Source organism: Haemaphysalis longicornis, unplaced genomic scaffold (assembly GCF_048455015.1).
Source record: "Haemaphysalis longicornis isolate Haplotype H1 unplaced genomic scaffold, Haemaphysalis longicornis Haplotype H1 scaffold_2, whole genome shotgun sequence".
NCBI classification, from domain to species: domain Eukaryota; kingdom Metazoa; phylum Arthropoda; class Arachnida; order Ixodida; family Ixodidae; genus Haemaphysalis; species Haemaphysalis longicornis.
The window spans coordinates 235,316,479-235,328,862 of NW_027526295.1; the positions used below are offsets into that span (position 1 = coordinate 235,316,479).

The window sequence follows — 12,384 nt, forward strand, 5'->3', positions numbered from 1 at the left end:
ATTGCACGCTAGCTTATTGTGCGTTTCGTGTGCATGTGAATTCCGTTTCGGATAATCTGAAAGCGGATAATTCAGGGCGTGAACGACACTGTTCCCCCTATTCTGCCTTTATATTCTGCATATATGGCTAGCTTACGATCATTAGCTAAGCAGATTTTTTGTTGCAATTACGTGAAATCTCGTCTATTAACTGTAGGCTGAAAGCACAAGTGAGATCATGTGCTGAATATGAATGGGATCATGTGCACCATGCAAATTTATTCTGGCGAGATGGATAATACTCCAAACCGATTCACTCATCGTCTGATACGCTCCTTTCAACAACAAAAAAAAAGATCTTATGTCCATTCACGGAGGGCATCCAACATTAAATGTATACCTCACGTCAAAAATGACATTTCCTACTTTTTTATAATTGTTTTCCGTGACAATTACATCAATGACAATACAATCTACAAATGCCCAGTTAATAAGGCAACAACAGGGAATGAAATCTGTGAACGGTCCTGACGCGGGAACTGTCATTCTTTTTCCTTTTTTGTAAATAGACTTTACTCAAGGCAATTACACTCACCCATGCACCGACAGCAAAAAACGATTTTGCAAAATGGTTTCCGACAATTTGAGGGGAATGTACGGTACAGGTTGCACGTAGACCACACAGCCGCGCTCTTCATCATTAAAAATAGGCCCGAAAAAGAATTGGGGGAAGCAGTGCTTAACGTGTCCTAAATTATAATCGCAGGCAGCCGCGTGGCCTGCGTACAACTTGACAATTACGAAAAGGCGGTCTGACAGTTAATGATCGAGCAAAGCGCTGAAGCGATTTATTCGGTGTTAATTACATTTGTACTTCCCAGTTCCTACATCGACGACATTTGACTCATAGACTGGTAACTGGCGATTTGCTATGTTAACGCGAAGCATTAGTAACTTAAGCAGGGCAGCTCTCCATTTCGAACAGAGATCTTTATAATATTTGAAACACTTCCTGCAAGCGAGACTTGGGGTTTTTAAATTTTGTTTCGAAGACAATATGTGTCGCTAGTTCCTTAGTTTTCATCCACTTCTGAACAATTTCCCATCTTCAGAGGGAATGCAAGCTGTTTTATTCGTTTTGGAGCATTCCGCAGAGACGGACGGGCTTCCGGCGAGGTGAACGCGGAGTAAAAAGTTTAAGCACTCGGAGTGTCCCAGCTCGATACTAACGGGTCCGCAACCAAAAAAGATAATTAAATTGTCGAAGAAACGTATAGATAGCATCCGCCGAGCGGGAAAACCACGCTTCTGCTCCTAGCAGCACGTGAGAAAGGGAAACCCACAGTCACCACGCCGAAATTGGACTCCTACTCTCCGCAGCAAAATTCTATGCGGGAAAACCAGGTCCTTGCCTCGCGCCCCTGAGAGAAACGCGAAGGAGCCGATGTCCCGCCAATTAGCTTTTTCTTCGAATCAGGCTATAATATCATGCGCAGCACCCGCCCCGTGCCACGCGCTAATCGCGTCAGTCGTCATCACGTGACTCATTCCCGGGAGGTTTGAACTGCATTTCCGACACGGTGGCCACCTGTACAACGGGCCCAGGTTATCGACTGAGTTTATCCTGCTACGGTGGGTTTATCCTGCTGCCCACCAAATACGATTCTTTCCAGTTTATCTGTTTTGTTAAAATTTACGCAAAATATATATTTGTTTTTAAATTGCCAGGGTCAGTACTACTGGGAAAATCGCTCAGCAGCTTTCCAACTTCCAGCTTCGGCTGGGCGAAAGGGTCGTCGAAGGACGAGTCCCTGATGAAGTCCTGAACTGAGGACACCACTCAACACTTTGATGGTCGTAGCAAGGTTCATTTTCTCTATATATTTCGGTCTCCCTCTCTCTATCTCAGCGGGAAGACGTCAGCATAATATTAATAAGTGTCGGTAGATTCTTTTTGCTTTCTCTTCTCTTTGTCTGCTTACTTCTTGGCGAGGCAGCGTCACATAATCATCTATCATACCGCACAGATGGCAATCGTGCCATTGAGTCGAGGCGATAACAATTACAGAACCTAATTTCTTACACGCCTGCATGCAGGCCCCACACTAATCCTAATTTATACCGAGACGGCAACAATCACGCCTCCAAAGCGTGCGGTCGTCTTCGCGTTACTTGACGAGTAGACCATCCTTCCATCTTTCCTTATTGTGTCCACTTGTTTACTTAAAGGGGCACTGACACAAAATTTTGAAGGCGAGATAACGTCGGAGATAGATTGGTGGGAACACACATACATCATCTGCAAAATATCAGCGGCGAATACAGCCTAGAACATATTTAAAATAAATTTTGAAGTGTGCGAAACGCAACCGAGCAGCCAGCAGAGGACCACGCGCAATTGTAAATAAACAACATCCAAACACGTCACGAGTTTTTGTTTGCCGCTTCCGCACTACCGGCGTTTTACGCGGGCTCGCCCAGCTCGCCGCTCCAATCGGAGGGCCGGAGGGCGGAGCTTCTGCTCTCGAGAACGAACGACCCGATCGTTGGTGGCGGAGGCGCCGTGATTTCGTAAGCTAATCGGGCAGCTGGCCGCGACCAAAGTTCTACAGCGATTCCAGCCACTCTGTTTCTATTGCTGTTTATTACCATTGGATGCGAAAACGCGCCGGAGGCACGAAAAGCCCACTGAGCTAGCCGCACGGTCGCTGTGCAGGCGGCGGCCACGGCCGCGAAGTGGCCCAGGCCGGCGCAGGTAGCTCGAGTGATAGCTTGTTACCGCTGCACGAAATTGTCCCCAAGTCCCGACCATAGTGGCTTAAATGAGAAAGGAGTTAATGATGCGATGGCGGGTTGCATTAAAAATTGTCATCTGCAGCGCTTACGAGAGCGGCACTCGAATATCCGCCGCAGTGCTGAGCCGAACACATCTGTAGGCGGACCTGTAGGCAGACCGGCCGGCTGCTCCCAGCGCGCGTCTTGCCACCCACCGCCTCGAGCCTCGCGCGTCGTTCTTTAGCCGCGGTAGCATTTGCACTCGCAGCGCCTGCGTCACATCCACGTTCGCTTTTTAATTAAGCGCCTCACGAGATCAGTACGTGGGGGCATTTGCAGAAACTGCTGTCGATGCGGATTCGACAGTGCTACGGCGGCTCTGCTCTGTGATATCCCTCCGACGGTCACGTGGTCAGCTTTGTTCACACAAAATCCACAAAATCCATCGTTTCGCGGCACTCGCTGAAACCGAAACTGCGACTGGCCGCATTTAAAATCCCTCTAATTAAACAACCATCGCACGCTGAAGCAAATGAGGTTTCTACAGGTTATAAGTAGGTCACTAGCTACTTATCGCAACGAAAAAAACAAGATGCTAAATTTTTGTGTCAGTGCCCCTTTAATGTGCGTGCCTCTTTTTTTGTTTGCGAAGAAAGAAAAAAGAACATGCATCCAAATGATGTCCCGATGAGATATAAATCAGGTAATAAAGCTTATTCATCAGCTAAACAAAGACACTGCAGCACTGGTGGATATCAGTTTCTTCCAGGCTTCCTTAATAAGCGTTACGAGACTTATTGTAGGAAAAGCGGTGTTTCCGCGAGTCGAGGAAATACGTCAACCCTTCACGGCAGTTGGAGTGAAGCGTTAATAGTCGTTATGGTGCAGAGTCAATTTCAACATAGATTAGTACACACATTACCTCCCAATAGCCCCCTTTGTGTGCAGAGGGCAGCGCGAGATGCTTTCATTTGCGCGCGCGTCTGTGAAAAATGTTTTGGTGGTTGGATGCGGTCGCTCAGAAAAATGAAAACAATATAGTTGGTCTGTATCTGAGAAATCCATGGGGTGCATTAAAGGCTTCAAATAGGGTCTGACTGAGCGAGTCGGCAAGCCGGAACCGTTTGGAATCTCCTGGCCAATTTCTCCCATGGAATTAGCCATACTGACAGGAGCCCAGCGACCTGGGATGCAGTGTACTAGAAGGTACACTGTACTAGAACTAGTACAGTGTACTAGTACAGTGTACTAGAAACAAATGGAGAGCGCGGGTCCCTTTTGCGGCGAAAAAAATGTATGGAGCGCAGGCGTTCCCCCGAGAACTCCTATAGCAGCGAGCGCCATCTATAAGTTTTTAAATGAAACTAAACATTTATTTGACGGGTTTTCTATCATGAAATATCATGAAATATCATGAAATAAAGGATCATGAAATAAAGGAATAAGACTATCTAGAGCAATAAATAAGGATTAATTTCACAAACAAAACTTCTGAAACCAAATGCTAAACAGAGGCCGCCAGGGGCGCTGTTTACAACTGCAGTTCCTCAGCAGAAATTTTCATCGCAAAAGGGACCCAACAATCTGGACCCTACGGGGTACCCTACCTGGGATAACTCACGTTTCAGCCTTGGAATGGTGTAGATCACTTTTCTTTCTTCCGGCGAGGTGACCCTCCAAATCGTTTTATAAACCGACTGGCCATACCCAATCTCTTCCCAATATTGCCCAGTGGGTTCGGGTTTGAGGCCAGCCTTATTTTTTTTTTCTTAGAACAGACAATGCTCTCAATTTATTTAGGCTGTATTGTGGTTGGTATTGAGACAAGTCATGGGAACCTCGACGAAGTATTCTTTTGACTTCTGGTGGCGTCCGAGAATTGTCGAAGAAACGTATAGATAGTATCCGCCGAGCGGGAAAACCACACTTCTGCTCCTAGCAGCACGTCAGAGAGGGAAATACACGGTCACCACGCCGAAATTTCGACCCTACTCTCCGCAGCAAGGTACAAAAAAGTCTCTCAATGCTATAGTCTACACAGCGTGATAACAAAACTTGTAGGCATGCACCAGATATGCGACATTCGAAGGTGCTACATTACTTTAAATATGCATGTGACTCGCAACGTATAGAATAGTGTTCATATGTCAAGGGATCGAGTAGCAATGTTGAAAACTGGTTTTGAACAACATTAAAAGATTTACCAAGCTTCCAATTCTTTTTCTTTTTCTCCTTTTATCTGACTTTATTGTATTTTCAAGTTCCTTTCACTAGAACACCACTCTGGGCTACAGTGGCTGTTTCATCCACCTTATTGTCAATAACCTATTAACAGACGGAATTCCTGGGATGACCTATTTCATCCAGGGCTGCCCACAGTCTCGTCTGTTATTCGCATTGTACTTAGTGAATTGCATGCGGCTTAGCCGTTTTTCATTATGTCAACATATGTGGGCTTATCCTTTTGTTCTTTTGGGGTGAAATTCTAGCACATGTGGTCGACTTCGTCGGTTTCTATCACGAAAAACCCAGCGTAGATGAGAAGTTGCATGTAACGGACAGATTTTGTGCCAGAGCTATCCGGCCGGTGTTCAGGGGAATGGTATGGTTCGGAAGGCTGAGCGCAACTTTTCTATGTGAGCATAGTCCCAGACCCTCAACCAAAAAAAAAAATACTTACGTGTTCCATAAAATAACTTATATAACTCTCGACGTTAGTGGCTCCGCGTCACTGATCAGTAATGCAGCAAAATGGTTTCCCTTATAAACACCTATATTTTACAGAGCCCTGATCGCCAATAGTTCAATAACTGCAAATATTTGGTATGTGCTAAAAGCTCTAATTAACGCACGTGTGAACATTTGAAAGCTACAAAATCTGCCACATTCGTACGGTGCTCTAAGTAGGAACCCATGCGGAGAGGGAATCTTTCTTTTTTCTTCCAGTGGAAGCGGGAGCCCTTGGTCATTCCCACTTAATTCTAGGTCAGTTAGTGTCCAGATTTCTGCTTTTCCGGGGTCAACAAAATGACTCGCTGCGAAGAGTTATACAGACTTCCATGGTAGGTCATACCTCTGAGCTTATTTTGTCCGCGGGTCTCATTACATCACTGCATCGCTTGTAGGCTTTCTTAAAGGAAGTAGCAGATAGCGGGAAGTTTTTTAAGAGTACGGTTCTCCTCCGACTAGTTGGCAGCTGTACTAAAGAGAAGCTTTATAGGGACTTTATTAGGCATGTTCTCCCGCTCCTGGTGTACCATACGCGCTCCTTCTCTGAACCAGACCAGGACATATGCTTCACAGAGTTAGACGGACGCTCGGGTCTCCTTGGCGCCAAAACATTATTTTCAAATTACACGGTGACACTGAATTGTATATGAGTGACTTGTTAAGCGACGAATATCCGTGTGGTAATTAATCCAGAGGTCCTGGGGTTCGATCCCCAGTTCTTTCAAGAGTATTCTACTTTTCAAATCTGTTCACGCATGGAAGTGCGGAAAATTTTGAAGGTGACTTGTGTACGGCCCAAGACATTTTTTTGCCAAAAATTGGCCAAGTCTGGCACTGCACATAGACAACGGGAACGCGCAAGTGAATTTATGCCAATTAGCCGAATTCGCCGCTCATTAGTAATAATTTCAGTCACTTGCCTTATAAATACTGCAAATAGCTAATAAAGCAAAACTGAGGTAGTCTAGCCTGCACGAAGTGAAAAAATTCCCGCAAGAAAGAAGACGAAGCAGAAGAGAAACGGCAAGGCAAACAAGGTCGCGTATTTCCTGCCTTTACAAAGGTCATCCGTCAATTGTCTCTTTTTGGCTTCATTTCTGCAAGTCGTCATTTAGCAGTGCTACGTAACTACGTCGTCATCGTTTAATGTCTGGTAAAAGTTGGCCTCCGTCGGCAAATTACTATGCCGTGAACACAAACATACCACTCACGACAGAAGCAGCTGCTTATCGACGCTGAAAACTACAGAAGTCCCGTGCACTTTCCCGCACTACGGTTTCTGGTGCCACAATCAGTGGCGTAAATCCAGAAAAATCACAAGTGGAGACACACATCTCTCATTGGCGGCCATTTTGTCTTTTATAAATATAGGTTTTAAGAACTATTCCACGCAGGGGGGGGGGGAAGCAGATTCCCCTGACCCCCGCCCCCCCATAATTTACGCCACTTGTAGCATGCAGCGGTGGCGAAATGGATTGGTGGTTGTTTGAGGCTAACAGGAATTGCAAAGTGCAAAACATCGCCAAAACAATTGCAATCCTACTGCGAACTAAAGCGAATAGGCGACGAAAAATGTTACTGCTGTCTTATTTAGACTCCGGCACAGCGGAAAGCCAGCGGTTACAGTGCGCAGCTTTGAAATAGCGCAGGCTCATGCGGACTCCTTCACCAGTACAAACCAGTAAAAAAAAAAAAGACCAGGAGCACGGAATTCCGGCATGCAAATGTACCAACTGTGTTTCCTTTAGGGTCGCAGTAGCAGCAGAGGCGGCGCTGGCAAGAACATCATCTCCGCCTATTTCGAGCGAACGCCGCGTGTGCAGCAGAGCGCGAAGCCGGCAGTTTCTCCCCCAGTTTCTCCCTGGCAGTACGGTACGATCTGAGCGAGCCCAGGAAGAGGAACCAAGACGGCAGGACAAGGAAGCGACAACAAAACAAAGAGGGGAAAGAGAGAGAGAGAGAGAGATAACAACGCAGGGTAAACGAAGATGGGGGAAGCGACGATGACGACGGGGCGAGCGCAAGCGCACTTGCCTGAGGAGCAAGCAAAACAAGGCGCCCGAGATGGACGAAAGCGAAAGCTGCCCGCACGAGTGCCTTATCCGGGGAAGTGGGTCAGCCCGTTCAGGAGCCGCCGGCGCGATCTAGGAAGTGACCGGCGGCCGGCCCACTTTGGCCTGCCTCTCTGCCCGAGCGAGCGGGAAGGAGAGGAGGGGCCTATCGGCTGGGTCCGTCAGTGGCGGACGCGGAAGTAGCGACGCAAAGGGGTCAAGCCAGGGCGCCCGCGCTGGAAGCCGAAGGGTACGCGTGCTCGGCATTACCATTCCGCGCTCCCGTGCGATATATGGCAAGGAGCCTGTGAACCCAGTTTGCAATAGAGGCAGACGGGAAGGCCGCCCGAACTGAGACGTTTCTTCTCTCTTTTCTTTCCATGCTTGCCCTCTCCGTCAATGTTTACATCCGCAGGCGCCGGAACAAAAAAAAAAAAAAAAGAAAGAGAGCATGCAGCCGGATGTTAGTATGTCTGCATCGACGCGAATGAAGAGAAAAAATAAATGAGTAAGCACTAAAAAAAAATGCAGCAACAGCAGCGGTGGCAACAATAACAACAATTATAGTAATAATAATGAGGGCACGAGCACCTAGCCAAGCATTCCTTATAATGTATACTGAATGCAAAAGCCGATTATGAACGACCTTCTATAACGCTGGGTTGGGCAGCGGCGTGCTTGCAATGCATGTCACGGCACGGGCTGCAATTATGCGTCCTCGCCGCATGATCATTCGTTTTCTTCTGTGCCTTTTTTTTTTCTTTTCTCCGTTACTATCAACGAGCCCTGGCGGATCGCCATACTTAGGCCTATGTCTAGTCTTAAAGTTGGGTAGCCGTAACGTCGAGACTTACGGCACGTCAAGCAACTTTTATGCGAAGCTGCCGGTACCATTTGATGACGTCAAAGCTCAAAGCGCAATTACCAATGCTTTTGCATTAATACCCTTGGAGGATCTCAGCCCCTCACTCACATATGCAAAGCCGCACACATAGTATGCTTGCATGCGCGCACAGGCTGTTTCGAACCGAGGCAGCCTGCGTGCAAAGATCGCTTTCTATGCTCGTGCTGACGCATATCTTGGGCTAATGCACACAACTTTATGACTAGTGACGCCAGCACACCGCGTATATGTACACAAAGGCGAGTCGGCACGTACAATCAATAGAACAGTTAGGGAGGGCAACGTTGAGGCTTAGGCAGTGTATCACGCACTCGGGCCTCCTGCACACACTTTGTGGAACATGGAAGCGTTCGCTGCGAGTCCACAGCGTAGAGGAAGGCATATGACCGCTTATGATCGTTCCAACGCCGCAATCGTGTTTTCCACGGCGGTGAGCGTACGAGTAAGCTCGCATCCTTTCTAGCCAACGGTATTTGAGATACGCACTCGACAGCGTGATCTTGACCAGTTGGCTTTGGAGAACCTGGCCCGAAACATCCTCGACACTTAATGTGTTGTTTTAATAAAATTTCTTCCTTCCTCCCCCTTGGCGCCAAGATACATAGTGTTGCGAATGCGATCCCACCGCTGCCACCAGTTGTTGCGAATCCGCTCCCACCATTGCTGTTGCTGTTGCTGGCTGTGCGATTTGTTCGACAACAGCATCTAAACTTGTACTCATCGTGTAAATAAGTGTATAATAGTTTTTTCTCTATCACCAAGCATCGGTCTCGTGATCAACGTCTCCAGTCACCAGTCACGCTTCCAAGATGGATTCCCGAACCCCGGATTCACAACAATAAGCATCACTTTGCCCTTAATGCCATCACCGCAGCGAAATAAAATACTTGTCTTGCAATTCCATCGTATGCAGCACGTTGAGCTCATTTTTGGACCACCTACACGGGATCACTAAACATGCGAGAAACTTGTACGCTAGACGGCTTTGTTTGCCGACTCCAAAAGGACAAAAATGAAGAGATCCCTCCATGGCGTAGCTCAGGGAATGCGAGGTACGCATTTACTCGTTTCTAAGCCACCCCTTTTATCCCCGATCGCGATGCCAAAAGCTAGGGGATGCTTAGAAAAGGAAAACATAAATTACCGCCCCCCCCCCTCTATTGTTTGCGGCTGCATCTCGACGAGAAGGGCACAAGAAATAATGTCTGGTAAATGTTGGAAAATATTCGAAAGAAAAATATATGCAAACTGTGAACCCACCGCTTACGTCTGATATTGAGTCACGCTCACTACCACTCGAGTGTGTCACACCGCTTGATCCGCCGCTCTCAGTATCCCACAGCAGGCCGTCTTCCGTTCCCTAGAACGCTTTATAAATGGCGTGGCCACAACGTCAACTTGAGCCCGCTTCCATGCTCCTGAAATCTACCTTTCGATGGTTGCTTAGAAAAGGGTGTGCTTGCTAAAATTGCCAAAATGTCGGGCCCTGTTTCTCTGCATCTATAGAAGCTAGGGAGTTCAATTTCCGTTGTATTATTCCCCCATTTTTTCCCAATCTCCATACCAATTTTAGTTTATGTAGAAGAGATGGTTCAATATGAAAGTGCATTGCAGCTCTAGTCTAATTTGAAAGCCAATATAAAAAAAGGGCATCTTCGATTTTGTTTAAACGTTTCACAGATTGAAGCCAAAGGTCACTGGCTTGAGAAACATGTTGCAGTATTTCCGTAGTTTTTTAGCTACAGAGCCATTAGTATGACATTGTAGCTGTATTGCGGGGATATGCTCTGTAGCACACTCCCGCTGGCAACGTAAGGAGGGAACAGACCGGTACAATTGAAACATCATGAAAGTAAAATAGAGGGGACCATGCTTGGATAAAATTAACCGTGAATAAAGTACAGCAATTTAGCATGCGGTAGAAATACTTTTCAAGTGAATTGCTCAAGCTAGCCTACTCATATTTTGTGGATTCATCTCTTAATGCACTTCTCCCTGTTTTGACAACGAAGCCGTTTAGCAAATCGTAATTTTTCTTGTCCGCAGTTAAAAATACCAACAAAATGCCGAGCGCGATCACGTGGGCGCGTGACTCGCAGCGACTGCCCAGCGTCCCCTGAGCATGTTCGTCAAGCCAAGCAAACCCACTTAGAGAGATTGGCCAAAACCACCCCCCTTCCCCCCCCCCAGAAATAAATAAACTCCAGCGTTCGCCGTATCCGTGGCAACACTTGCTAGGGAAAGACACGTCATAGCGAGAAAGACACGTCATAGCGCCCCCCCCCCCCCTCCGCAAGGTGGTGTACAATGATAATCACTTCCAAAAAATTAAAGAAGCTCACACTTATAGCAACAGTGATGGAGTAAAGGTCATTGCGGCATCGAAGAAGAAGCAAATCGGCTGCAATCGTGGACTTTAACCGTCGTGCTGGTCGTGAAGGTTCCGTGCAGCTTCTCTACTTTCAAGTGTTACGCGTTAGAGTGAGCTTCCTTGCCTTTCTTTTTTGTGTTTGCCCAGTGTAGGTACACTCAGATTAACAGAAATGTTAAGATGTCCTCCAGACCTCTGAGAAGAAGCTACTGTGTTTGGGATATGCGCTAGCGAAGTCCAGCTTTAGAAGATCGACAGTTGGACTAGTTCATAGTGGTTCTTAAGCATCTTGTCACTTGACACGGACACAAGAAAAAAATAGACAGGCAGCGCTGTCATCTGTCTGGTTTCTTCTTGTTGTGTCTGTGTCGAGTGTCCGCTACTTCCCGATGTTCAAGCACAGCTTGAAGCGTCGAGGAGCAGTGAACATTTGTTCCGGTGTAAAGAGACAATTTCTGAAGGGCGGCGGCTGTCCCACCTGCTTCGTTTCACTGAGATAGGGTCTTTGTGTTTAGTAGAAAACCTAAAAGCAGCCATTAAAACAACAAATAACCGTGTCATAGGTTCAGTGAGAGATAACACTAAATACCTTTACAAAGCTTCCCATGTGCGAACAGTTTCTGCATGATCATTGCCATCGGCTATTCAGACAAGTCCACGACTTCTCAGTGCGTTTTAGGACCCAAGGAAAGTATAGGGAGAGGCAATTTTTGGCGTTAATTATGTAAACGGGCAAAATAAAAAAGAAAATATTACTAAGGGACTTCCGCAGCTTGGCAGATCCGCACACTGTCGTGTTGAAGCGGCGCCTCCCTAATTGAAAGGTACGAATTTAGTGTGTGCGAACAGGTTCTGACGCATCAAGGAACCTGTTCGCACACACTAAATTCGTGTGTGCGAACTCGTCAAGCCAAGCCAATCCAACGTGTCAGCGGATTGTTCAGACACGTCGGCATCTGAGGGAACGTTTGCTCCAGCGCACTGAGCTGTTGAGAAGCTTAACAGAGATGCTAGTTTAGAAATTGAATTCAGTTCAATTCAATTTATTGTTTTTTGTGGCGATACAAAACATATGCAAAAAAATCACGCCATATCCACGGAATGAATGATGATAAGTGGGGCGAAGCTCGAGAGGGGGAGATCATCGGTAACCGTAACTCTCCCGTGAAAGTTCGCCCATTACATCATTAAGAAAGACGTAAGACTGTGTGCGTACATTGTACAAATCAACTTTTATTTTCGGAGTCAATGCTCCCAGGCCCAGACCTGGTGAAAGACCCCGCGCCATCGAGGACTACCCCGCACCTCCACCACAATTTGTCACGTAGGATGGGACACAACGGTAAAGAAAGAACTTTTACTTAGGGCGAACTTGTGCCCGAACAAGACGAGAGGAAACGAGCAAAGGTCCTTGCGTCTCGTTCGATCTCCGAGAACGACTGCCTGCGTTCGTGGCGTGATTTCTTGCGTGATCTCCCCCTCGCAGTGCACGTGCGCTCGCGCCTCCGTTGGCGAACACAGACAAGCTCGCGCTCCCGGTGCCGAGTTTGCGCTGCCGGTTGCAGCCGGTTCTT

General features: G+C 47.1%; 1 protein-coding gene across 1 annotated transcript in view; it reads left to right on the top strand.

Annotated features, from left to right (window-relative positions):
* Positions 1-12,384, top strand: part of LOC144167695 (uncharacterized) — a 32,099-nt gene that overhangs the window by 1,089 nt on the left and 18,626 nt on the right. The gene's annotated exons all lie outside the window — the stretch shown is intronic.